At 41.7% G+C, this 26,395-nt stretch overlaps 1 protein-coding gene across 4 annotated transcripts in view; it reads right to left on the reverse strand.

The window, feature by feature from the left end:
* The window catches only part of LOC118372846 (netrin receptor UNC5C-like), a 343,833-nt gene that overhangs the window by 233,959 nt on the left and 83,479 nt on the right, over window positions 1-26,395 (reverse strand). The gene's annotated exons all lie outside the window — the stretch shown is intronic.

Consider the following 26,395-nt stretch of genomic DNA (forward strand, 5'->3'; position numbering starts at 1 on the left):
ATACACTACCGTTCAAAGGTTTGGGGTCACTTAGACATTTCCTTGTTTTTGAAAGAAAAGCACATTTTTTGTCCATTCAAATAACATCAAATTTTTCAGAAATACAGTGTAGCCATTGTTCATGTTGTCAATGACCATTGTAGCTGGAAAGGGCTGATTTTTTTAAATGGAATCCATACATAGGAGTACAGAGGCCCAGAGCCCTCATCTTCTGCACATCTATCACTCAAGTGTTTAATTGCTATATTGTAATTATTTCCACCACTATGGCCTATTTCTTACCTTTCCTCCCTTATCCTACCTCATTTGCACACACTGTATATAGACTTTCTCTATTGTATTATGACTGTATGTTTGTTAATTCCATGTGTAACTCTGCGTTGTTGTTTGTGTCGAACTGCTTTGCTTTATCTTGGCCAGGTCGCAGTTGTAAATGAGAACTTGTTCTCAACTGGTCTACCGGGTTAAATAAAGGTGAAATAAAAATCCATTTAAAAAAGCCCATTATCAGCAACCATCACTCCTGTGTTCCAATGGCATGTTGTGTTACCTAATCCAAGTTTATCATTTTAAAATTGATAATTAGAAAACCCTTATGCAATTATGTTAGCACAGCTGAAAACTGTTATTCTGATTCAAGAAGCAATAAAACTGTCCTTCTTTAGACTAGTTGAGTATCTGGAGCATCAGCATTTGTGAGTTCGATGACAGGCTCAAAATGGCCAGAAACAAATACATTTCTTCTGAAACTCGTCAGTCTATTCTTGTTCTGAGAAATTGAGAAATTATGGCTATTCCATGTGAGAAATTGCTAAGAAACTGAAGATCTTGTACAATGCTGTGTACTACTCCCTTCACAGAACAGCGCATAATGGCTCTCACCAGAATTGAAAGAGGAATACATTAGAGTGTCTAGTATGAGAAACAGACACCTCACAAGTCTTCAACTGGCAACTTCATTAAATATTACCCACAAAACACCCGTCTCAACATCAACAGCGAAGAGGCGACTCCGGGATGCTGGCCTTCTAGGCAGAGTTTCAAAGAAAAAGCCATATCTCAGACTGTCCAATAAAAAGAAAAGATTAAGATGGGTAAAAGAACACAGACACTGGACAGAGGAACTCTGCCGACAAGGCCAGCATCCCGGAGTCGCCTCTTCACTGTTGACGTTGAGACTGGTGTTATGAGGGTACTATTTATAGCATTTCTCTATGGCTGGCCATGCTTTCCACCTGGCTACCCCTACCCTGGTCAACTGCCCGCCCCCTCACAGCAACCCGTCAAAGCCCCCACCATTTCACCTTTACCCATTTCCAGATAGCTGATGTTCTGAAAGAGCAGCAAAATCTGGACCCCTACAAATCAGCCGGGCTAGACAATCTGGACCCTCTCTTTCTAAAATTATCTGCCGAAATTGTTGCAACTCCTTTTACTAGCCTGTTCAATCTCTCTTTCATATCGTCTGAGATTCCCAAATATTGGAAAGCTGCCCCGGTCATCCCCCTCTTCAAAGGGGGTGACACTCTAGACCCAAACTGCTATGGATATCTATTCTACCCTGTCTTTCTAAGGTCTTCGAAAGCCAAGTTAACAAACAGATTATCGACCATTTCGAATCCCACCATACCTTCTCCACTATGCAATCTGGTTTCATAGCTGGTCATGGGTGCACCTCAGCCACGCTCAAGGTCCTAAACGACATCATAACCGCCATGGATAAGAGACATTACTGTGCAGCCATCTTCATCGACCTGGCCAAGGCTTTCGACTCTGTCAATCACCACATTCTTATTGGCAGACTCGACAGCCTTGGTTTCTCAAATGATTGCCTCGCCTGGTTTACCAACTACTTCTCTGATAGAGTTCAGTATGCCAAATCGGAGGGCCTGTTGTCCGGACCTCTGGCTGTCTCTATGGGGATGCCACAGCGTTCAATCCTCGGGCCGACTCTTTTCTCTGTATACATCAATGATGTTGCTTTTGCTGCTGGTGATTTTCTGGTACACCTCTACGCAGACGACACCATTCTGTATACATCTGCCCCTCTTTGGACACTGTGTTAACTATCCAGACGAGCTTCAATGCCATACAACTCTTCTTCCGTGGCCTCCAACTGCTCTTAAACGCAGGGAAAACTAAATGCATGCTATTCAACCGATCCCTGCACGCACCTGCTCGCCTGTCCAGCATCACTACTCTGGACGGCTCTGACTTAGAATACGTGGACAACTACAAATACCTAGGTGTCTGGTTAGACTGTAAACTCTCCTTCCTCGACTTCGGTGATGTCATTTATAAAATAGCCTCCAACACTCTTCTCAACAAACTGGATGCAGTCTATCACAGTGCCATCCGTTTTGTGACCAAAGCCCCATATACTACCCACCATTGCGACCTGTACGCTCTCGTTGGTTGCCCCTCACTTTATACTCGTCGCCAAACCCACTGGCTACAGGTTATCTACAAGTCTCTGCTAGGTAAAGCCCCGCCTTATCTCACTGGTCACCATTGCAGCACCCACTCGTAGCACGTACTCCAGCAGGTATATCTCACTGGTCACCCCCAAAGCCAATTCCATCTTTGGTCGTCTTTCCTTCCAGTTCTCTGCTGCCAATGACTGGAACGAACAGCAAAAATGTCTGAAGCTGGGGACTCATATCTCCCTCACTAGCTTTAAGCACCAACTGTCAGAGCAGCTCACAGATCACTGAACCTGTACATAGCCCATCTATCTACCTACCTCATCCCCATACAGTATTTATTTATTTATCTTGCTCCTTTGCACCCCAGTATCTCAACTTGCACATTCATCCTCTGTACATCTACCATTCCAGTGTTTAATTGTCATATTGTAATTACTTCTCCACCATGGCCTATTTATTGCCTTAACTCCCTTATCTTACCTCATTTGCAATCACTGTATATAGACCTTTTGTTTTCTTTTGTTCTACTGTATTATTGACTATGTTTTGTTTATACCATGTGTAACTCTGTGTTGTTGTATGTGTCGAATTGCTATGCTTTATCTTGGCCAGGTCGCAGTTGCAAATGAGAACTTGTTCTCAACTAGCCTACCTGGTAGGTGAAATAAAATGTTAAAAAAATAATAATGAAGCAACCAGTTGATGAATAATAGTCATTTATAACATTAACAATATCTATACTGTATTTCTGATCAATTTGATGTTATTTTAATGGACAAAAGAAATTGCTATTCTTTCAAAAACAAGGACATTTCTAAGTGACCCCAAACTTTTGAACGGTAGTGTATGGAACGAGTGAAAGAGAGCGAGAGACAGAGAAAGAGAGAATGCATGCAGGGCATTCTACGCCAACAAAAACAAATTCAAATTAAAATACCTATTCAAATCTGGCAAAAATGAATTGAATGTGTCATTGAACCAATTGCACTTAATGGCAGCAAGGTGTGGGGTCCACTTGCAAAACAAGATTTCACTCAATGGGATATACACCCCATTGAAAACCTGACTGCAGAGTTCTATAAGATTATCCTACATCTACAGAGGAAAACTACAAACGATGCATGCAGGGCAGAATTAGGCCAATATCCACTAACAATAAAAATTAAATTAAAAATAGCAATTCAGCTTTGGAAACATCTAAAACACAGTGACCCAATCTCATATCATTACCAAGTCCTGCAATGCAAAGAGCTGAGCAAAGAAAATAGTCCCCTCATCCAGCTGGTCTTAGGGCTGAGTTCACAATCCTTTTCTATTAACACACTGAAGCTTCAGGGCCAGAACATCCAAGCAGTCAGAACAAACTAAATTACAACACATTCAAAACAAAACTACATTACTTATTGGGAAACACAACCACAAGCATAAAGCAAAATGCAGTACTATCTGGCACTAAATCGACAGTACACCATGGCAAACTTTTTGACCATGGTTACTGATCAAACCCTTAGAAAAACATTGACAAAGTACAGGCTCAGTCAGCACAACCTTGCCATTGAGAAGGGTAGACACAGGAAAACTTGTCTCCCTGTAGTGGAAATGCTGTGCAACCACTGCACCTCAGCAGATCCCGAGACTGAGCTGACAAATTTTAAAAAATATAAAGCAATTAGAGAGTGTCATTTCCCCAAATTTGACACCCTTTGTCACACCTGCTCCCGCTCTCCCTCTCTGGTGCTTGAGGGCACCAGGCTGCCCTTCATTACGCACACCTGTCACCATCATTATGCTCATCAGGGCTCACTGGACTCACCTGGACTCCTTCACTTTGTTGATTGACCCTTGATAATTGTTGTTACTGAGGTCTTGTTGACAATATTGATTATTATTATTTTAATGAATATTGTAAATCTCCAAAGTAATCTTTTTCCAATATGTACATTGTTACGTCATGCCAATAAAGCAAATGTGTTTGAATTGAGAAAGAGAGAGAGAGACAGAGAGTGAGAGAGAGAGAAAGAGAGAGAGAAAGAAAAATAAGTACTTTTTTCCCCAACCTCCTCACCAGACTGTCATCGCCCCAACATCCCCCTCTCCCCTCGTCTCTCCCCCCCTGGGCCAGACAGATGTGATTAATGGTGTATCTACTGAGGCGGGAACCACCACTCCTGATTACATTAAACATTATCATAACTTTTCAGTTCTAATCGCAGCATGGAGAATATTGTGATCCCCAGAAGAAGATTTATGACCAGTGGCTTGACAACTATTCACCCTGTGCCACCAAACAGTCAACCTATTTACATTTAACTGCAGTATTTAACAATTATATTGTTTAAAAGATGGCTGCTTGAGGGGAAAACATGACATACAGCACAGTAGATTCAGATTAGAAACACTGTTATGGAGAATTGCACTGTTGCAATTACAGGTGCTTCTACATCTGTCATGGTTGTCGTAAGAACGGGACCAAGGCGCAGCGTGTGTTGGGTTCCACATATTTTATTAGAGTGAAACTTCTACAAAAACAAGTAACATACAGTGGGGCAAACAAGTATTTAGTCAGCCACCAATTGTGCAAGTTCTCCCACTTAAAAAGATGAGAGAGGCCTGTAATTTTCATCATAGGTACACTTCAACTATGAGAAGAAAAAAATCCAGAAAATCACATTGTAGGATTTTTTATGAATTTCTTTGCAAATTATGGTGAAAAAATAAGTATTTGGTCAATAACAAACATCTATCTCAACACTTTGTTGGCAAGGACAGAGGTCAAACGTTTTCTGTAAGTCTTCCCAAGGTTTTCACACACTGTTGCTGGTATTTTGGCCCATTCCTCCATGCAGATCTCCTCTAGAGCAGTGATGTTTTGGGACTGTTGCTGGGAAACACGGACTTTCAACTCCCTCCAAAGATTTTCTATGGGGTTGAGATCTGGAGACTGGCCAAGCCACTCCAGGACCTTGAAATGCTTCTTACGAAGCCACTCCTTCGTTGCCCGGGCGGTGTGTTTGGGATCATTGTCATGCTGAAAGACCCAGCCACGTTTCATCTTCAATGCCCTTGCTGATGGTAGGCTTTGTTACCTTGGTCCCAGCTCTCTGCAGGTCATTCACTATGTCCCCCCGTGTGGTTCTGGGATTTTTGCTCACCGTTCTTTTGATCATTTTGACCCCACGTTGTGAGATCTTGCGTGGAGCCCCAGATCGAGGGAGATTATCAGTGGTCTTGTATGTCTTCCATGTCCTAATAATTGCTCCCACAGTTGATTTAATAATAATAATAATATATGCCATTTAGCAGACGCTTTTATCCAAAGCGACTTGTGTGCATACATTCTTCAAACCAAGCTGCTTACCTATTGCTGATTCAGTCTTCCCAGCCTGGTGCAGGTCTACAAATTTGGTCCTGGTGTCCTTTGACAGCACTTTGGTCTTGGCCATAGTGGAGTTTGGAGTGTGACTGTTTGTGGTTGTGGACAGGTGTCTTTTATACTGATAACAAGTTCAAACAGGTGTCATTAATACAGGTAATGAGTGGAGGACAGAGGAGCCTCTTAAAGAAGATGTTATAGGTCTGTGAGAGCCAGAAATCTTGCTTGTTTGTAGGTGACCAAATACTTATTTTCCACCATAATTTGCAAATAAATTAATTAAAACTCCTACAATGTGATTTTCTGGATTTTTTTTCTAATTTTGTCTGTCATAGTTGAAGTGTACCTATGATGAAAATTACAGGCCTCTCTCATCTTTTTAAGTGGGAGAACTTGCACAATGGATGGCTGACTAAATAATTTTTGCCCCACTGTACGTGGTGCAACTTGCACACACAAACAATATCCCACAAAGCAGGTGGGAACAGGGAACCCTTAAGCCTGCTCCACAATTAGAGACAACAAACATCAGCTGCCTCTAATTGGGAACCATACCAAGAGCACCGACATAGAAATATATAACTTAGAACACCCCCTAGTCACGCCCTGACCTACTACACCATAGAGAACCAAGGGCTCTCTATGGTCAGGGCGTAACAGCAAAGCACTTCGTGACAACTGCTGATGTAAATGTATTTCAATTTAAATGAACCTTTATTTAACTTGGCAAGTCAATTAAGAACAAATTCTTATTTACAATGACAGCCTACTTGTAATCAACATTAGACCGGTGGAAATCATTCCTTTCGTCTGATGAGTCCAAATTTGAGATTTTTGGTTCCAACCACCGTGTTTTTGTGAGATGCGGAGTAGGTGAACGGATGATCTATGCATGTGTGGTTCCCACCGTGAAGCTTGGAGGAGGAGGTGTGATGGTGTGGGGGTGTTTTGCTGGTGACACTGTCAGTGATTTACTTAGAATTCAAGGCACACTTAACCAGCATGGCTACCACAGCATTCTGCAGTGACACACCTTCCCATCTGGTTTGCGATTAGTGGGACTATCATTTGTTTTTTAACAGGACAATGATCCAACACACCTCCAGGCTGTGTTAGAATGGCAGGCTCTCCAGAATTCCACGGTTGCTATTTGACAAAGGAGAGTAATGGAGTGCTGCATCAGATGACCTGGCCTCCACAATCACCTGACCTCAACCCAATTGAGATGGTTTGGGATGATTTGGACCGAAGAGTGAAGGAAAAGCAGCCAACAAGTGCTCAGCATATGTGGGAACTCCTTCAAGACTTTTGGAAAAGTATTCCAGGTGAAGCTGGTTGAGAGAATGCCAAGAGTGTACAAAACTGTCATCAAGGCAAAGGCTGGCTTCTTTGAAGAATCTAAAATATATTTTGATTTGTTTAACACTTTTTTGGTGACTAAATGATTCCAGTTTTGATGTCTTCACTATTATGCTACAATGTAGAAAATAGTACAAATATGGAAAAACCCTTGAATTAGTAGGTGTGTCCAAACTTTTGACTGGTACTGTAGTGCAGTGTTAAGTCAACTTTGAAAGCCATTTCACAGTCAAATAATATGAGGGAAATTGTGGATTTTGCAAAAGAAAATGCAACCGCGGAATCCTGGAGAGCCTGCCATTCTAATATGAACATGAACATGAAATCCATATATAACCTGAAAATAAGAACCACCACCCAGAGGTTCTATTATATTCATATGGATTTATTTTACTAATGTGTTTTTAATACATGTAATATTTCTGCTTCAGTATGTGCTGTGCCATGTCAACAACAGCATCATATTAAAGGCAATATAACAGGAGTTTCATACTGCCTTCATATCATCTCTGTTCCCCCAGGATCCATCACAGTTAAAACTTACATTACGCCTGTCTCCCCTGTCTCATCATTTCCTACACAATGGGATGAGTGGCTCCCCTCCCTCCCAATACCCATTAGGTAGAAGTCGGAAGTTTACATACACCTTAGCCAAATACATTTAAACTCAGTTTTTCCCAATTCCTGACATTTAATCCTAGTAAAAATTCCCTGTTTTAGGTCAGTCAGGATCACCACTTTATTTTAAGAATGTGAAATGTCAGAGTAGAGAGAATGATTTATTTCAGCTTTTATTTCTTTCATCACATTCCCAGTGGGTCTGAAGTTAACATACACTCAATTAATCTGTCTGTAAAAAAATATATTTTATCATGCACAAAGTAGATGTCCTAACTGATTTGCCAAAACTATAGTTAATTAACAAGAAGTTTGTGGAGTGGTTGAAAAACGAGTTTTAATGACTCCAACCTAAGTGTATGTAAACTTCTGACTTCAACTGTAAATACCCACATACTTCCTGGAACACACACACACACATACAGTAAACACCCTATGTAAGACCCATTCACAGCATGCAACAGCCACACATAGACATAAATGCTCCACACACATAAGACCTCATTCATTTTCAGAGTGTGATCATGATGGGCGTGTGAGCCACATGGAGCTCCAGAGTGTCAGCGCAATAAATGACATTTTGCTGCAACTGGAGATTTGGGCTAGGCTGTAGGGTTCTACTGGGGCTGCTGGAGGTGTGGGGCTGGGGGAGTGGGTCTGTACTCAGGAGAGGGTGAGAGGGACTGCAGCGGTTCAGGGCACTGTACCCTAACTGCCCCCTGTCTCCCATGGGCAACACTTTCACATTACCAGAGAGCGAGAGATGGTGGTGGGGGTGTAAATGGGTAGGAGTGTGAAGGGGAAAGTAGCTAGATAAAGTATACTCCCTCACAAAACAGTAAATAAATCCATATATAGCCTAACCCATATAAATCCATATATATCCTAACCCATATAAATCCATATATATCCTAACGCATATAAATCCATATATAGCCTAACCCATATAAATCCATATATATCCTAACCCATATAAATCCATATATATCCTAACCCATATATATCCTAACCCATATAAATCCTAACCCATATAAATCCATATATAGCCTAACCCATATAAATCCATATATAGCCTAACCCATATAAATCCATATATAGCCTAACCCATATAAATCCATATATAGCCTAACCCATATAAATCCATATATAGCCTAACCCATATAAATCCATATATAGCCTAACCCATATAAATCCATATATAGCCTAACCCATATAAATCCATCTATAGCCTAACCCATATAAATCCATATATAGCCTAACCCAAATAAATCAACTCTACACTGCTTTCTTTCATCACGGAATTGAATTAATTAAGCAAGCCAGTGGTTACACACTACACATGCATTACAGTATTAAACAGCGCCATTCAGGTTCCATGTATTTCTGAACCATGTATCATACATTTCTGTTGCTGTACATGTCCATGTGTGTTGTGGCTGCCAGGCAGTGTGCATGTGTGGCACTGCTAGTGTAGCTACATCACCTCAGGGCCCTTCTGCCACCCAGCACAGTGCAGTCTGTGCAAGGGGCCATTAAGGCCCAACACACCATTCAGCCACAGAGAGCTCCTGATGTCATGGCACTCTGCTGGAGAGAGAGGAGTCCTCTACTGAACTCTCCTACAGTCACTTCTCCATGCTCAGTTAGAGTGCAACCACAATCTTTTGTGACAAAGTGCCACAAAGTTGATGAATTGCTTTTTGTGAAGAGGGCACATGCATTTATTCATAGTATCTTCATATTTCTTCTTCTGAAGAAAACACAAAGTCACAGCTGTTGTTGTTATTGCTGAAGTGAAGAGACTCAGTAATCTGAAGTCTGGGTAAAAAGGAACGTTTTCTTCAACGAGTAGAGAGAAGCAGGGGTATGGCCACTAAGAGCTGTCGTCCACCGCTTAGTGGCCACTCCTTGTTTTTGTCTTCTTGAGATTGAAAGGAGAAAAGCCAACCTGAATCAACATTGAGCCCTTTTGTTATCAAACTGTACCAACCATGCTCACCCCAAATCAGCCCATGCTGTACTCTGACATAAAGTACGTATCAAACTCATTCCATAGAGGGCTGAGTGCCTGCAGGTTTTATTTGTTTCCTTTCAATTAAGACCTTGACAACCAGGTGAGGGGAGTTCCTTTCTAATTAGTGACCTTAATTGATCAATCAAGTCCAGGGGAAGAGTGAAAACCCGAAGCCACTCAGCCCTCTGTGGAGTGAGTTTGACACGTGGACTAAAGCATTCAATAGCTAGTCAAAAGGTCCTGACCCCAGGGAAACCCCTGCATCACAGACAGACAGGGGTCAACTCATGAAGAATGTAGGGAGACTTTACCTCCAATCAACCCCTCTTGACCTCCTCATGCTCACTTCAATACACGCATCTATTCTACCTTCACCTATTTTCAGAGTCGATAATAGCTGTAGACCCGAGGGTAGACCAGGTGCTCCCTGCTATTTCCTGTGATTCATCCATGCACACATCCTCAATCATCTAAATGCTTCTCCTGGTAAAGAGACTTCTCCAAAAACATCTAGCCCACTTTGAGGAAGGAGAGAAACGGATCACACTCAAGGTGCATCGTCAGCACACAACAACAACTTTGTTTTTTTTTCACAGTTGAGGCAGATGATTGACTCCAGTAGTGATAATTACACTTCTGATTTTGCTGCCCATCCCTCCCCTCTCCTCCCTCATTCCGCTCTCCCTCTCTAGCTCTCCACTTAGCTCATAAGGCACATCTGTTCCCAGCACCACCCAAACAAGAGGCACATTAACAAACAAACAGACAGCAATTAGTCTCCTTTTGAAGTTCTCCATGCGCTCCATTAGGGGAATGCTGAGATGGGTTTGGATAATCAGAGGACTCCTAGGGAGAACTATCCAGCAGTACCCTGCCACCCTACAGAGAAACGCCTGCATGCGGTTATACAACACCTTTTCTACAACTAGTGTGATGAGAACGGATACTTGAAGTTAATGATTGGTGCTTAAGACACCAAGGATAAATGAGGATGCGGAAGTCTGTGGATTGTAGTTGCTGTGTTGTATTTGTTTGATGTCTTTTAGACATTTCATTTACAAACCGAGTTGAATTGAATTCAGTCACTGTGGACTTTTATCCTGTTGCTGTTGCCACAGCGACAGACATGAAGAATGTGAGCTTATCCAGAGCTGTCAGTCACGCTCTGACAGGACACGATGGGGGTCAGAGGTTAAACCCATTACGAGCTGGGTGGCTCCTCTCCCTGACCTCTACTCTCTGTCTCTCTGTCTCTCTGTCTCTCTGTCTCTCTGTCTCTCTGTCTGTCTGTCTGTCTGTCTGTCTGTCTGTCTGTCTGTCTGTCTGTCTGTCTGTCTGTCTGGGGTCTGAAATAAACGTTTGGGTTTGACAGCAAATATGGCCTTGGTTATAAGCCAAGTTTTAAACCCTTGGCCAAGCCATGGTCATACCTTGACTTCCTCTTGAAATGCAAGCATAGCTCTAACTCTACCCCCAATATCCATGCTAACAATAATGATTACCTCCAAATTCCCTCCTCCCCTGTCTTCTCCTCCCCAATACTCGACTCCTCCTCTCATCCCATTCTGCACTTATCATTCCCTAAACCCCCCCCCATCTCCCATTCCACATTCTCCACTCCTCCTCTCTTCTGCTCTTTCATTTTTTATGAGAGGGGGGACCAGGAGTACTAACCCCAGTGCACTCACAGGTCCAAGTCTGGCATGTTTTAATATTTCATGGAGATGTGCAATAACCCCGACAACACACACACACACACTGCCCCGCGGGCGTACTGTAGCGCTGGGAGATGGCGGGGAGAGCAGGTGTTGTTGGCCAATGCAAATACAACTCGTCCATGGGTCAATAAGCCTTCCTGTCCCCACCGAACCGTCGTACTTGTACGGCTGGGGGCGTCCATGTCCCGCTCTAACAGTACCCAGCCTCTGCACAGGGTTTCACTAGTTATGGGAGAGATGGAACCTCTGAGCCCCATGATGAGTAGGTCTACCTAGAGCTGTCATTCATTACCTCCTATCAGGTAACAGCAGGGCAAAGAGATGGAGGATGTCTCAGGGATCAATGATACAGCTGAACTATAACAGAGCTGTTAATGCAACAGTCTGATTCACATCCATTTCCTTTTCTAATCACCTGGCTGAGGCAACACAGGTCCATTACTTACAGTCACAGTCACATGATCTGGAGGCTTGACTATATTCTCATCACGTTTTGATGTGTTCTATTTCAATACTACATGACCTGCTGTTGTACTCATCCACGTATACATCCCTACACAGTCTACCAGTTCTATCAATCTGTATCCTCCCATTATGAATGGAGAGCCAGAGTGATCCTGACACCCTCATTATAATATAAATGAGAAAGTGTGTGGTGGAGTCTGGTGTAGCGGTCTAAGCTCTCCGGACCCCATATGCCCCCTGGCGATGGGGGTTTGAGCCTTCTGTCTATGCCGCTACTATCTGTCTCCCTCTCTACATTTCCTGCTGTACTGTCAAAAAGAATACGAATCCTTAAAAAAATATAAATATATATAAATAATGGTAGGCAGTGACACACACGGCGTAAGGCCTCTTTCAGTTTGTAGATGAGCTTACACAGGTACAGATAGGTCATGGAAGCCTAACTCCTTGGCCCATTACAACAGCACTGACACATTCCTCATCATGTAAGCCCTCCATCCCTCCTTCTCCAGGTGCATGGGGACTGCCTGGTGCCTGGCCCACGTATCATTCATACTGTTGTGGTGCATCTCTTTGTTTTACCCCGTCTCAAGGGTGCCATGTTATCAGGCTAGCAACTAGCTACTACACTTGAGATGTTACAAAGTCTTTTTGGAAATCTGTATTTTAGAGGAAGTAGTCTTACCTGTAGATAGCCATGGTAGGTAAGGAGAAGAGGATTCAGACATGGAACAAAAAAGAGAAAAATAAATCAGTCAGGTAAATCAGAACAAATATCAAGCTCAGGGAATTACCATTTCCATGCCATACTAAATTAATATCAAAATGCCTTTTGGAGGCATTCTGTCCTTAATTAATGTATCATTTACATTTACATTTAAGTCATTTAGCAGACGCTCTTATCAGCTCTGAGATAGGAAATTAAATGACCTCTAGATAATAATAGTTTTCCATTTAGTTTGATACATGCCGGTACAGTCAACCCAAAACACAAGTTACAAAAATCAAATCAGCCAACAGCACCGCTCTTGTGTGTCAGAGAAGAAGGAATTCCGGTCTTGAGTGGGTATAGAATGTATAGTGTGTGAATAGAATGTGTAGTGTGAATAGAATGTATAGAGTGTGAATAGAATGTATAGAGTGTGAATAGAATGTATAGAGTGTGTATAGAATGTATAGAGTGTGTATAGAATGTATAGATTGTGTATAGTATGTATAGAGTGTGTATAGAAAGTATAGTGTGTATAGAATGTATAGAGTGTGCATAGAATGTATAGAGTGTGTATAGAATGTATAGAGTGTGTATAGAATGCATAGAATGTTTAGAGTGTGTATAGAATGTACAGAGTGTGTATAGAATGTATAGAGTGTGTATAGAGCACATGGAGTATGTATGAAGTGTATAGAGTACATGGAGCGCATGGAGTGGGTATTGAATGTATGGAGTGTGTATAAAATGTACATAGAATATATGGAGTGTGTATAAAATGTATATAGAATATATAGAGTGTGTATAAAATGTATATAGAATATATGGAGTGTGTATAAAATGTATATAGAATATATGGAGTGTGTATAAAATGTACATAGAATATATGGAGTGTGTATAAAATGTATATAGAATATATGGAGTGTGTATAAAATGTATATAGAATATATGGAGTGTGTATAAAATGTACATAGAATATATGGAGTGTGTATAAAATGTATATAGAATATATGGAGTGTGTATAAAATGTATATAGAATATATGGAGTGTGTATAAAATGTACATAGAATATATGGAGTGTGTATAAAATGTACATAGAATATATGGAGTGTGTATAAAATGTACATAGAATGTATAGAGTGTGTATAGAGCACATGGAGTATGTATGAAGTGTATAGAGTACATGGAGCGCATGGAGTGGGTATTGAATGTATGGAGTGTGTATAAAATGTATATAGAATGTATGGAGTGTGTATAGAATGTACAGAGTGTGTATAGAATGTATAGAGTGTGTATAGAGCACATGGAGTATGTATGAAGTGTATAGAGTACATGGAGCGCATGGAGTGGGTATTGAATGTATGGAGTGTGTATAAAATGTATATAGAATGTATGGAGTGTGTATAAAATGTACATAGAATATATGGAGTGTGTATAAAATGTACATTGAATATATGGAGTGTGTATAAAATGTATATAGAATATATGGAGTGTGTATAAAATGTATATAGAATATATGGAGTGTGTATAAAATGTACATATAATATATGGAGTGTGTATAAAATGTATATAGAATATATGGAGTGTGTATAAAATGTATATAGAATATATGGAGTGTGTATAAAATGTACATATAATATATGGAGTGTGTATAAAATGTATATAGAATATATGGAGTGTGTATAAAATGTATATAGAATATATGGAGTGTGTATAAAATGTACATAGAATATATGGAGTGTGTATAAAATGTACATAGAATATATGGAGTTTGTATAAAATGTATATAGAATGTATGGAGTGTGAATCAAATGTACATAGAATATATGGAGTGTGTATAAAATGTACATAGAATATATGGAGTGTGTATAAAATGTATATAGAATATATGGAGTGTGTATAAAATGTATATAGAATATATGGAGTGTGTATAAAATGTACATAGAATATATGGAGTGTGTATAAAATGTACATAGAATATATGGAGTGTGTATAAAATGTATATAGAATATATGGAGTGTGTATAAAATGTATATAGAATATATGGAGTGTGTATAAAATGTACATAGAATATATGGAGTGTGTATAGATTGTATAGAGTGTATGGAGTGTGTATAGAGAGTATGGAGTGTGTATAGAGTGTATGGAGTGTATGGAGTGTGAATAGAGTGTACGGAGTGTGTATAGAGTGTATGGAGTGTGAATAGATTGTTTTGAGTGTATGGAGTGTGTATAGAGTGTATGGAGTGTGTATAGAGTGAATGGAGTGTGTATAGAGTGTAGGGAGTGTGTATAAAGTGTATAGTGTGTATAAAGTATATAGAGTGTATGGAGTGTGAATAGATTGTATGGAGTGTATAGAGTGTATATAGAGTGAATGGAGTGTGTATAGAGTGTATGGAGTGTGAATAGATTGTATGGAGTGTGTATAGAGTGTATGGAGTGTGTATAGAGTGTATGGAGTGTGTATAGAGTGTATGGAGTGTGTATAGAGTGTATGGAGTGTGTATAGAGTGTATGGAGTGTGTATAGAGTGTATGGAGTGTGTATAGAGTGAATGGAGTGTGTATAGAGTGTATGGAGTGTGTATAGAGTGAATGGAGTGTGTATAGAGTGTATAGAGTGTATGGAGTGTGTATAGAGTGTATGGAGTGTGTATAGAGTGTATGGAGTGTGTATAGAGTGTATATAGATTGTATGGAGTGTGTATAGAGTGTATGGAGTGTGTATAGAGTGTATGGAGTGTGTATAGAGTGAATGGAGTGTGTATAGAGTGTATGGAGTGTGTATAGAGTGTATGGAGTGTGTATAAAGTATATAAAGTGTATGGAGTGTGAATAGATTGTATAGAGTGTATGGAGTGTGTATAGAGTGAATGGAGTGTGTATAGAGTGTATGGAGTGTGTATAGAGTCTATGGAGTGTGTATAGAGTGAATGGAGTGTGTATAGAGTGTATATAGATTGTATGGAGTGTGTATAGAGTGCATGGAGTATGTATAGAGTGTATGGAGTGTGTATAGAGTGTATGGAGTGTGTATAGAGTGTATGGAGTGTGTATAGAGTGTATATAGATTGTATGGAGTGTGTATAGAGTGTATGGAGTGTGTATAGAGTGAATGGAGTGGGTATAGAGTGTATGGAGTGTGTATAGAGTGTATGGAGTGTGTATAGAGTGTATGGAGTGTGTATAGAGTGTACGGAGTGTGTATAGAGTGTATATAGAATATATGGAGTGTGTATAAAATGTACATAGAATATATGGAGTGTGTATGAAATGTATATAGAATATATGGAGTGTGTATAAAATGTATATAGAATATTTGGAGTGTGTATAAAATGTATATAGAATATATGGATTGTGTATAAAATGTATATAGAATATATGGAGTGTGTATAAAATGTATATAGAATGTATGGAGTGTGAATCAAATGTATATAGAGTGTATATTCATTTTACCTTTATTTAACTATTTAACTGGAGTGTGTATAGATTGTATGGAGTGTGTATAGAGTGCATGGAGTGTGTATAGAGTGTATGGAGTGTGAATAGAATGTATAGAGTGTGTATAGATTGTATGGAGTGTGTATAGAGTGAATTGAGTTTGTATAGAGTGAATGGAGTGTGTATAGATTGTATAGAGTGTTTGGAGTGTGTATAGAGTGAATGGAGTTTGTATAGAATGTATGGAGTGTGTATAGAGTGAATGGAGTGTGTATAGATTGTATAGAGTGTATGGAGTGTGTATAGATTGTATAGAGTGTATGGAGTGTGTATAGAGTGAATGGAGTGTGTATAGAGTGTATGGAGTGTGTATAGAGTCTATGGAGTGTGTATAGAGTGAATGGAGTGTGTATAGAGTGTATATAGATTGTATGGAGTGTGTATAGAGTGCATGGAGTATGTATAGAGTGTATGGAGTGTGTATAGAGTGTATGGAGTGTGTATAGAGTGTATGGAGTGTGTATAGAGTGTATATAGATTGTATGGAGTGTGTATAGAGTGTATGGAGTGTGTATAGAGTGAATGGAGTGTGTATAGAGTGTATGGAGTGTGTATAGAGTGTATGGAGTGTGTATAGAGTGTATGGAGTGTGTATAGAGTGTACGGAGTGTGTATAGAGTGTATATAGAATATATGGAGTGTGTATAAAATGTACATAGAATATATGGAGTGTGTATAAAATGTATATAGAATATATGGAGTGTGTATAAAATGTATATAGAATATTTGGAGTGTGTATAAAATGTATATAGAATATATGGATTGTGTATAAAATGTATATAGAATATATGGAGTGTGTATAAAATGTATATAGAATGTATGGAGTGTGAATCAAATGTATATAGAGTGTATATTCATTTTACCTTCATTTAACTATTTAACTGGAGTGTGTATAGATTGTATAGAGTGTGTATAGATTGTATGGAGTGTGTATAGAGTGAATTGAGTTTGTATAGAGTGAATGGAGTGTGTATAGAGTGAATGGAGTTTGTATAGAATGTATGGAGTGTGTATAGAGTGAATGGAGTGTGTATAGATTGTATAGAGTGTATGGAGTGTGTATAGATTGTATAGAGTGTATGGAGTGTGTATAGAGTGTATGGAGTGTGTATAGAGTGTATGGAGTGTGAATAGAGTGAATTGAGTTTGTATAGAGTGAATGGAGTGTGTATAGATTGTATAGAGTGTTTGGAGTGTGTATAGAGTGAATGGAGTTTGTATAGAATGTATGGAGTGTGTATAGAGTGAATGGAGTGTGTATAGATTGTATAGAGTGTATGGAGTGTGTATAGAGAGTATGGAGTGTGTATAGAGTGTATGGAGTGTATGGAGTGTGAATAGAGTGTACGGAGTGTGTATAGAGTGTATGGAGTGTATGGAGTGTGAATAGAGTGTACGGAGTTAGAGTGTATGGAGTGTGTATAGAGTGTATGGAGTGTGTATAGATTGCATAGAGTGTATGGCGTGTGTATAGAGTGTATGGAGTGTATATAGAGTGTATGGAGTGTGAATAGAGTGCACGGAGTGTGTATAGAGTGTATGGAGTGTATGGAGTGTGAATAGAGTGTACAGAGTGTGTATAGAGTGTATGGAGTGTGTATAGAGTGTATGGAGTGTGTATAGAGTGTATGGAGTGTGTATAGAGTGTATGGAGTGTGTATAGAGTGTATGGAGTGTGTATAGAGTGTATGGAGTGTGTATAGAGTGTATGGAGTGTGTATAGAGTGTATGGAGTGTGTATAGAGTGAATGGAGTGTGTATAGAGTGTATGGAGTGTGTATAAAGTATATAGAGTGTATGGAGTGTGTATAGAGTGTATGGAGTGTGTATAGAGTGAATGGAGTGTGTATGGAGTGTATGGAGTGTGTATAGAGTGTATGGAGTGTGTATCGAGTGTATGGAGTGTGTATAGATTGTATAGAGTGTATGGAGTGTGTATAGAGTGTATGGAGTGTGTATCGAGTGTATGGAGTGTGTATAAAGTATATAGAGTGTATGGAGTGTGTATAGATTGTATAGAGTGTATGGAGTGTATAGATTGTATAGAGTGTATAGATTGTATAGAGTGTATGGAGTGTGTATAGATTGTATAGAGTGTATGGAGTGTGAATAGATTGTACAGAGTGTATGGAGTGTGTATAGATTGTATAGAGTGTATGGAGTGTGAATAGATTGTATAGAGTGTATATGGAGTGTATGGAGTGTGTATAGATTGTATAGAGTGTATGGAGTGTGTATAGATTGTATAGAGTGTATGGAGTGTGTATAGATTGTATAGAGTGAATGGAGTGTGTATAGATTGTATATAGATTGTATGGAGTGTGTATAGAGTGCATGGAGTGTGTATAGAGTGTATGGAGTGTGTATAGAATGTATAGAGTGTGTATAGATTGTATGGAGTGTGTATAGAGTGCATGCAGTGTGTATTTAGTGAATGGAGTGTGTATGGAGTGTGTATAAAGTATATAGAGTGTATGGAGTGTGTATGGAGTGTGAATAGATTGTATAGAGTGTTTGGAGTGTGTATAGAGTGAATGGAGTTTGTATAGAATGTATGGAGTGTGTATAGAGTGAATGGAGTGTGTATAGATTGTATAGAGTGTATGGAGTGTTTATAGATTGTATAGAGTGTATTGATTGTATAGAGTGTATGGAATGTGTATAGATTGTATAGAGTGTATGGAGTGTGAATAGATTGTACAGAGTGTATGGAGTGTGTATAGATTGTATAGAGTGTATGGAGTGTGAATAGATTGTATAGAGTGTATATGGAGTGTATGGAGTGTGTATAGAGTGTATGGAGTGTGTATAGATTGTATAGAGTGAATGGAGTGTGTATAGATTGTATAGAGTTTATGGAGTGTGTATAGTTTGTATAGAGTGTATATGGAGTGTATGGAGTGTGTATAGATTGTATAGAGTGTATGGAGTGTGTATAGATTGTATAGAGTGTATGGAGTGTGTATAGATTGTATAGAGTGAATGGAGTGTGTATAGATTGTATAGAGTTTATGGAGTGTGTATAGTTTGTATGGAGTGTATGGAGTGTGTATAGATTGTATAGAGTGTATTGAGTGTATGGTGTGTGTATAGATTGTATAGAGTGTATATAGAGTGTATGGAGTGTATGGAGAGTGTATAGAGTGTATGGATTGTATATAGAGTGTATAGAGTGAATGGAGTGTGTATATCATGTGTCTCCAGAAGCCCAATCAGAGTGTGTAGAATGCGTAGTACTCTGAGGAAGAGGAACGTACATATGGATTTAATTATGGTCAAGCAGACCTGACTCTATTTGTTTTCATTTGACTGATTTATCCCCTTTCATTTGGCAGCTGGCTAACATACTTGCCCCAGACCCTCACACCAGACCCTGAGCCCCTACCCTGGGGTGAGGGGATACAGCTGGTTCTGGGAGGGGGAGAAGTGGGCGGGGGTGAAGGGGTGAGGAAGGGAGTTATGGGGGTGGCTCTCCTGCTGGTGTACATGACCCTGGGCAGTGTGGTGGAGGACGCAGAGCCAGTCAGATGCTTCAGAGTAGGAAATAGAGATGATGTCTTTGTTAAACAGGAGGACACCTGTCATGTGTACATATATACTCTGTGTACACATACTGAAGGGGTTTAGTCACTGCAATATTGCATGTGACCCCAATGTCTTTCATCTTGGGTAAACACATTTCCTTTGGTCCAAAGCCTTGGGGGAAAGGGGATATCCCATCTGTGAGTTGGAGGGGGGGTATTAGATATTAGGACCAACGTCCCAGATTACATGACGGCTCTAAATCGATTCCCCAAGGGAAATCTTTCTATGAATTTACTGCAGCCAAGCATTGGGTCTCTCTCTAACCATATACTGATGGTCTGTTGGCTGTCTGTTAAGTGGGATGCTATGTGGAGGCAGAGGGAATTCACTGAACACTGAACAATGTGCACAATCACATCTTATATCGGTTTGTGAAAACACGAGCTACGCTACATACAGCAGAATCTACAAACCATCAATTCAAAAATGGAAAAGGAAACGATCCAAGATATATGATCTACAATTTCTTGTGACAAGAATTCTCTGATACATTCCCTTCATCTCGCCTTCTCTCTCTTCATGTCCCATGTCCCAGGCTCCAACTGAGGATCACACCTTAGCTTTGTGTTCACATTACACACAGCCACTTGTGCCTATCCATTCATCAACCCATGCAGCGTGATATAAGCCCAGCAGCTCTCTAAAGGTGTACCATATCATAACCACCTGTCATAGCAGGAAGCAGACCATATGCAACAACTGCCGAACGTTCCTTCCTGTCACATCAAAGAAAAACAGGGAGGAAGTGTATTAGACGGCTGTGCTGTTGTGTATGAAGCTCAGTCTGGTTTATTTCTCAGTTTGTTTCACATAGCTTCAAGACAAAGAGTCTGAGAAACCATTCTCATAAATTAGGGCAGAATTGGAAAAAACGAAAAAAGGATTGCAACCGAACAGTAAAACATGTCCACACTGCCAAATCGTTGAAAAATGATTGCTAGAATAGACCGACAGCTCTAGTAGCTGTATTTCCATTTCTGTCTAATGGACAACATGTCTCCGGTCCAGTCTACCCTATTCTACAGACATTCTCCCCCGACCATTAGATTTACAACCTGGCCTGGGCTAGAGGCTGCAGGCTGGAGGTGGAGGGGGCTTGGCCGGGCCCATCAGTAAGGGGTTAAACAGCACAGTTAAGATTTAAAGGGCCGGTAAGTGGTTCCATTAGCCAGGCTGACTGCTGCCGCAGGGTAGGAGGTAGTAGAGGTGGAGAGGTGGGAATGTAGGTGAGGTAAGGGAGGTAGTAGAGGTGGGGAGGTGGGAAGGTAGGTGAGGTAAGGGAGGTAGTAGAGGTGGAGAGGTGGGAAGGTAGGTGAGGTAAGGGAGGTAGTAGAGGTGGAGAGGTGGGAAGGTAGGTGAGGTAAGGGAGGTAGTAGAGGTAGTAGAGGTGGGAAGGTAGGTGAGGTAAGGGAGGTAGTAGAGGTGGGGAGGTGGGAAGGTAGGTGAGGTAAGGGAGGTAGTAGAGGTGGGGAGGTGGGAAGGTAGGTGAGGTAAGGGAGGTAGTAGAGGTGGGGAGGTGGGAAGGTAGGTGAGGTAAGGGAGGTAGTAGAGGTAGTAGAGGTGGGAAGGTAGGTGAGGTAAGGGAGGTAGTAGAGGTGGGGAGGTGGGAAGGTAGGTGGGAAGGGAGGTAGTAGAGGTGGAGGGTGGGAAGGTAGGTGAGGTAGGGAGGTAGGGGTGGAGAGGTGGGAAGGTAGGTGAGGTAAGGGGTAGGTAGTAGAGGTAGGGAGGTGGGAAGGTAGGTGAGGTAAGGGAGGTAGTAGAGGTGGGGAGGTGGGAAGGTAGGTGAGGTAAGGGAGGTAGTAGAGGTGGGGAGGTGGGAAGGTAGGTGAGGGAAGGGAGGTAGTAGAGGTGGGGAGGTGGGAAGGTAGGTGAGGTAAGGGAGGTAGTAGAGGTAGTAGAGGTGGGAAGGTAAGGTAGGGAGGTAGTAGAGGTGGGGAGGTGGGAAGGTGAGGTGAGGAGGTAGTAGAGGTGGAGAGGTGGGAAGGTAGGTGAGGTAAGGGAGGTAGTAGAGGTGGGGAGGTGGGAAGGTAGGTGAGGTAAGGGAGGTAGTAGAGGTGGGAGGTAGGTGAGGTAAGGTAGGTGGTGGGAAGGTAGGTGAGGTAGGGAGGTAGAGGTGGAGAAAGGTAGGTGAGGTAAGGGAGGTAGTAGAGGTGGGGAGGTGGGAAGGTAGGTGAGGTAAGGGAGGTAGTAGAGGTAGTAGAGGTGGGAAGGTAGGTGAGGTAAGGGAGGTAGTAGAGGTGGGGAGGTGGGAAGGTAGGTGAGGTGAGGAGGTAGTAGAGGTGGAGAGGTGGGAAGGTAGGTGAGGTAAGGGAGGTAGTAGAGGTGGGGAGGTGGGAAGGTAGGTGAGGTAAGGGAGGTAGTAGAGGTGGGGAGGTGGGAAGGTAGGTGAGGTAAGGGAGGTAGTAGAGGTGGGAAGGTAGGTGAGGTAAGGGAGGTAGTAGAGGTGGAGAGGTGGGAAGGTAGGTGAGGTAAGGGAGGTAGTAGAGGTGGAGAGGTGGGAAGGTAGGTGAGGTAAGGGAGGTAGTAGAGGTGGGAAGGTAGGTGAGGTAAGGGAGGTAGTAGAGGTGGGGAGGTAAGAGGGTGAGAGAGGGGATGAGGTAGGACGGGGTGGGGAGGTAAGAGGGTGAGAGAGGGGATGAGGTGTTATGAGATATCAGGTCATGGTGGAAGCAGGAGGTGGGAAAGGTCAGCTAAGATAAAGACTCCATCCTCTGCAACACACATCAAATCAAAGCTCCAGTCCCTTGTTCTTCCATCCCAGCAGAGTCCCTTGTTCTTCCATCCCAGCAGAGTCCCTTGTTGCTACACGGAAGCTACAGGAAGCACCTCACTCTCTCAGGATCCCCTCACAGGAAATGAGAGCAAGAGACTTAGGAAAACTTTCATCCCTGTGGTCTATATACTTTCACCTTCAAAGAAACAAAACACCACCAAAACCATCTCAGTCTTACAGGAGAACTGAGCATCGCTAGAATCTTCTCTGTTCTATCATCAGTTATCGACCACAGTAACCGTCAGTAAGTTGACCAGCACATCCAATCAGCAGAAGTCTCTGTTCTCCTAAATGGGTAATGAACTTGATGTCAGAGGGTACTAACGAGTGCTTCCCTGTTTATTAAAATTAGGATTGTTCGTCAGTGGTTGCGAGAAGCTGGTCATTGGCTTCCTACATGTCAGGGTGGGCAGGGAATAGTTGTCTGTGTGTGACGGTGGTTCTGTTTGGTTCGGCCTGTGTGTGTGTTAGGGGTGATAATGCAGGCCGTGTGGGCCAAGCTGGGGTAGCTGAGGTAGCCGTGTTCACACTCACTGAGGTCTGCAGCAGTTACCCTTCTCTGGGCCTCCGGACCCCGATCCTCCCAGTCTGGTCCTGCTTCTCTACATACAGTAGCACCATCTAACACACAGGACCTACTGCAGAACACACTGACCCACCAGGACCCTCTAAATCCAACACACACCTACTCTGTCACACACACACTGTTCCTAGGGACTCTGCTTAGGGTCGGCTTTATCCTTACCTCATGTGACTCATGAGCTAAAGCTGAAGCTAGAGCTAAAGGTTTAGAGACAAAAGTAAGATCCCCATTTGTTACTCTACCGAACCATCACAAAATAAACCCTCTGTAGTCTCTACAACACACACACACACATACTCCAATAAGCATTGACTCCATAGTAAGGACAGCTCTAAGTGGACGGGCCTATAGGTCAGGGGTTCCCAGGTCCTGGTAAAGCAGGGGTTCCCAGGTCCTGGTAAAGCAGGGGTTCCCAAACTTTATTTGGACCACGACCCCATTTTGATATCTGAAAATTCTTGCGAGCCCAACCATGTGAAAAAAATGATGTAATTAACAGCAAATGTTTACTTGTTTATTTGGGGCTTTGGCAGAATTGAAAAACATTCTAACAGTATTTCTGATTGGCTTCTCAACTCACCATCATATACTTTTAATGTGGGGCTGTGACAGTCAATTCCAAATGAGTTTGACATAATGTCTCTTATCTCACCACCACTAATACAATGGGTAATGCTTGTCACGTCAGAGATTCTCTCTTTTTTTTTTACCCCTTTACCCCTCATGGTATCCAATTGTTAGTAGCTACTATCTTGTCTCATCGCTACAACTCCCGTACGGGCTCGGGAGAGACGAAGGTTGAAAGTCATGCATCCTCCGATACACAACATCATCCAAGCCGCACTGCTTCTTAACACAGCGCGCATCCAACCCGGAAGCCAGCCGCACCAATGTGTCGGAGGAAACACCGTGCACCTGGCAACCTTGGTTAACTTGCACTGCGCCCGGGCGCCACAGGAGTCACTGGATGGATATTTGTTTTAATGCAGAGAGAGCACTGAATCCAGCTTCACACAGTTATGACGTGGTGAAGGGTACCATGAGCTCAGACAGAGATATAAGAGTATTCAGAGATCATCCGGCACTCGGAACCCAAAATCACAAATTTGGACTCATCGGAACCAAAGGACAGATTTTCACCAGTTCAATGTCCATTGCTCGTGTTTCTTGGCCTAAGCAAGTCTCTTCCTATTATTGGTATCCTTTAGTAGTGGTTTCTTTGCAGCAATTCAACCATGAAGGCCTGATTCACTCTGATTCAGTCTCCTCTGAACAGTTGATGATGAGATGTGTCTGTTACTTGAACTCTGAGGCTGGTAACTCTAATGAGCGTATCACACACACACACACACACACACACACACACACACACACACACACACACACACACACACACACACACACACACACACACACACACACACACACACACACACACACACACACACACACACACACACACACACACACACACACACACACTGACTGCTGGAAAACAAGGAACACATGACAAGAAGGATGTAACTGTACTGACCTTTAACACACACTCAATCACACACACATACACACACTTAGTGTGCGTTGAGGAGGAGAGATATGAAACACATATTGTATGTGTCCCAGCCTGCAGCTGTCTATCCTTTATAGCCCGGCCCAGTAAATCTGTGATGGTGATGAAGAGTTCCAGCCAGAACTAAATATTTACTTCAATAATCTACAGCTTTCATTTCAATTTGAGTTTACACCACATACTTAACGCACACACCCGCTCAGAAATTCTGCCTGGTATTGAGAGAAGGTTTCAACCCAGCGCTTTAGTAACTGTGTTAATTCAGAGCTCAAAAACATAATCTGAGATTTCCCCTGCCTTCATGTCCTTTATTCTCTGTCCACATTACTGGAACTGAGAAGATATGAAGACCATACAGTACATCACAGGCCATCACGGGTGTGTGTGTGTGTGTGTGTGTGTGTGTGTGTGTGTGTGTGTGTGTGTGTGTGTGTGTGTGTGTGTGTGTGTGTGTGTGTGTGTGTGTGTGTGTGTGTGTGTGTGTGTGTATGTGTGTGTGTGTGTGTGTGCGTGTCTGCCTGTGTGTTGAGCAGCCAGGAGCTTTCTTATTACTGAATGAAGTCCTGTGGAAGCGCTAGCTGCTTCTACTGAACATGAACACTTCTATTATTAACTCACAGCACAGCGCACACACACACACACAAAAACACACACACACATTTCCCTTCACCATGCGGGACCGCTACCCTTTGAAGAGGCTGGGGCCTGACGCGAGGCGTAGTGTCTCACTGCTTTCAAACACACACTACCCTTCTGCCAGGAAACCTCAATTCACAGCCTGTCACAGCTCTATTAGTACACACACACACACACACACACACACACACACACACACACACACACACACACACACACACACACACACACACACACACACACACACACACACACACACACACACACACACACACACACACACACACACACACACACACACACACACACACACACACACATACACACGCTCACCAAGAGAAGGAGAGAAGGAGTGAGAAGAGGATGTTCTGCTCAGACTTTGTTTTTGATGGAGGTGTGTAGTGAGAAGTCTTAGTGAGGTTTACCACCATTTGTATGACAGGTTTAGAATGAGGGCATCTTGTAATCTACACAACATCATACACTGAAAATGTAATCACTTACTATGTGCTGTCACATTGAGGTGTATTAGTACTGTACACTAACAGTCTGCACATAGACACTGGTGGAAAACAAGTCCGGAGTTTGGAGCACGAACTGAAAGATTGATTCACGCAAGGGACTCAGCTAAGTAAGTTATACTGATAGAAATAAGAAGCTGTCAAAAATGTTTTCCGAACTATCTCCCACACTGCTTTTTCTGTCTGTCTTCTGTCTATACGTTTTGCAAATTCGTAATATATTGTATAAATTGCAATTCAGAAAATATCATATGAATTGTAATTCGTAACATATCATACAAAATGGATGATGCACATCCACAAATGAATATGAAACGTAACATATGATACTAAATTGTGTTTTTTTGGTTTACGTATAGAATAATACAAAATGCTCTGAGACCACGTTGTTCTACAGAGTCCTGGTTAATGCTCTCTGAGAATGGGATTTTATGTACTGGAGGTTAGAGGTCGAGTTTGCAAAGACTGGGATTGCTCAGAAAGCTCCTTGACTCTGACAGGCCTCCACCACACAAACAGCTCATAATCTCCCTCCTGGCCTT

This window comes from Oncorhynchus keta, chromosome 12 (assembly GCF_023373465.1).
Source record: "Oncorhynchus keta strain PuntledgeMale-10-30-2019 chromosome 12, Oket_V2, whole genome shotgun sequence".
Classification (NCBI taxonomy): domain Eukaryota; kingdom Metazoa; phylum Chordata; class Actinopteri; order Salmoniformes; family Salmonidae; genus Oncorhynchus; species Oncorhynchus keta.